Raw genomic sequence first — 2,683 nt, forward strand, 5'->3', positions numbered from 1 at the left:
GTCTTTATTTCTGTGGCTTGCCTAATGACTCTAGTTAAGACTTCTAGTACCACAGAACAGGTGAGAGTGGGTATCCACGTCTTGCTTTTGATCTTACAGGAACCAGACTGCGATTTGCATGCAGACTGGGAAGTACCCAGAGGAATGCACCTGTGATGGAGTGAAGGCACGTGCTCTGGGCAGAGAGAGAAGTTGAACTGCATTGCAACAGCTTTGGGTAGTACAGACTTTTAATGAAATTAATTCTAACCCATGAGCACAAGATGTCTTTGCATATGCGTATGTCTTCTTTAATTTCTTTCAGCAAAGACTTGTACTTTTCGCTTTACAGAACTTTTACTTCCCTAGTTAAATGTACTAAGATTTTTTTGTTCTGTTTTGATGCATGTATGAATGAGATACTTTTCTTTATTACTTTGCAGTTGTTTCCTTATTATTGTAAAGGAATAATACTGATTTCTGTATATCAAGTTTTTATCTTGCAATTTTATTCAAATGGTTGACTAGTCTCAACCGTTTTATGATAGACTCTTTCGTTGTTCTATGTGTCGAATCCTACCTTCTGCAGAGTAACTATTGTATTTCTTTCTGATTTGCATGCCTTTCATTTCCATGTCTTGCCTAATTGCTCTAGCTAGGACTTCTGGTACTACGGGAGAGATGAGTGGGCATCCCTGTCTTGATCTCAATCTTAGAGAAAAAGCTTTCAACTGTCCACTACTGAATATGATATTAGCTGTGGCTGTCATATATAGTCCTTATTATTTGAGATACAATTATATTTTACTCAATCTATTAAGGGCTTTATCAGGAAAGACTTTTGTGTGTTGTTAGTTTCATTTTCTGTGTCTAGTGAGATGATCATGATATTATCTTTGATTTTATTGATATATTACATTTATTAAGATTTGTGCATGTTGAAGAAAACTTGCATTTCAGAGATAAATCCTACTTGGTCCTAGTTATAATATGTTAATGCACTCTTGAATTTGGTTGGCTTTTTGGTTGAGAATTTTTCCATTAAGGATATTGGTCTATAGTTTTCTCTTCCTGATGTGTCCTTATCTGTTTTTTTAATGTTTTTAATGTTTATTTATTTTTAGAGAGAGAGGAAAGAGAGAGGGAGAGGCAGACTGAGAAGGAAACACAGAAACCAAAGCAGGCTCCAACTCTGAGTTGTCAGCCCTGAGCCTGACATGGGGCTTAAACTCATGAACTGTGAGATCATGACCTTTGCCAAAGTTGGACATTTAACTGACTGAGCCACCCAGATGCCCCCTTATCTGGTTTTGATGTGAGGTAACAGTAGCCCCACAGAATGAGACTGGAAGTGGGCCCTATTCTTTGATTTTATGCAAGGGTTTCTGGTGGCTCAGTACTGTTTCTTTACATATGTGGTAGAATGTCCTTGTATACCATCTGAAACTGGGGGTTTTGTATTGCATTGACTACTGATTCAATGTCTTTACTCTTCATTTGTCTGTTCATATTTTCTATTTTTTCTTGATTCACTCTTATTAGTTGGTGTGTGTCTTTAGAGTTGATATCAGTGTCCTGGAGGCAGTATATAGTTAGGTTTGTTTTTTTTGCCATCCCGCTACTCTGTGCTGTATGATTGGTAAGCTCATACATTTATATTTAGGGTGATTATTAATTTGTAAGGATTGGTAGTGTTCTTACCTTTGCTTTCTGGTTATTTCTATCTATATCATTTCTTTTTCATTCTCTTTCTGTCTACCTTTGTAAATTCATGATTTTTGTCATAATTTGCTCATCTTACACTTTTTGTAAACTTCTATATTTATTCTGAGAGACAGCACATGGGCAGGGTACAGGCAGAGAGAGCAAGAGAATCTTAGGCAGCCTCCATGCTATCAGCCAGAGTCTGATGAGGGGCTTGAACTCACAAACCATGAGCCATAATCAAGATTTGGATGCTTAACTTACTAAACCATCGAGGTGAACTAGGTATTCCATATATAAATATATATATGGTAAATATGTACATATTTGTCTATGATGGTTCTACCCTTTTCCTCCTCCCTTTTAATGTTTTGGATGTCACAAATTGCCTCTTATGAATTAAATTGCTCTTAATTCATTAACGAATTGTAGTGCCTATTGTTATTTTGAATTTCTCTCCCTTAACTTTTATTCTATACTTCTTTACAAACCATTCCTAAATAAAATTAAGCTAATTTTGACTGTCTATATCACTTTTATCAGAGTTATGTGTGATTTCATTTTTTGTGTGTCACTAGTGCCTTTGCATTTCATCTAGAAGACCTCTTCTTGCAAAGCAGGACTATAGATGGTGAACTCCCCTAGGTTCTGTTTGACTGGGAAAGCCTATTTTCCCTCATATCTGAGAATTTTTGGTGGATAGAGTATTCATGACTGACATGTTTATCTGACAATACTTTGAATATTTCACTCCATTATCTCCTGTATTTTAAACATTTTGTTGAGAAATATGCTAATAGTCTGAGGGGGTACATATCCATTGTGGGATAACTCTTTCTCCCACTGCCTTCAAAATTCTTCAAGGTTAAAAAACAGCTTCATAATACAGGAAAGGCCTTGTTTACATTGCATCTAATATTTAAACAACTTGGCAATCCAAACTTCCTTTTGTTTCCCAGAAGGTCTCAATATAGCAAAATATTTTCTTTTTCCTGAAGGA

This window comes from Suricata suricatta, chromosome 7 (genome assembly GCF_006229205.1).
Source record: "Suricata suricatta isolate VVHF042 chromosome 7, meerkat_22Aug2017_6uvM2_HiC, whole genome shotgun sequence".
Lineage (NCBI taxonomy): Eukaryota > Metazoa > Chordata > Mammalia > Carnivora > Herpestidae > Suricata > Suricata suricatta.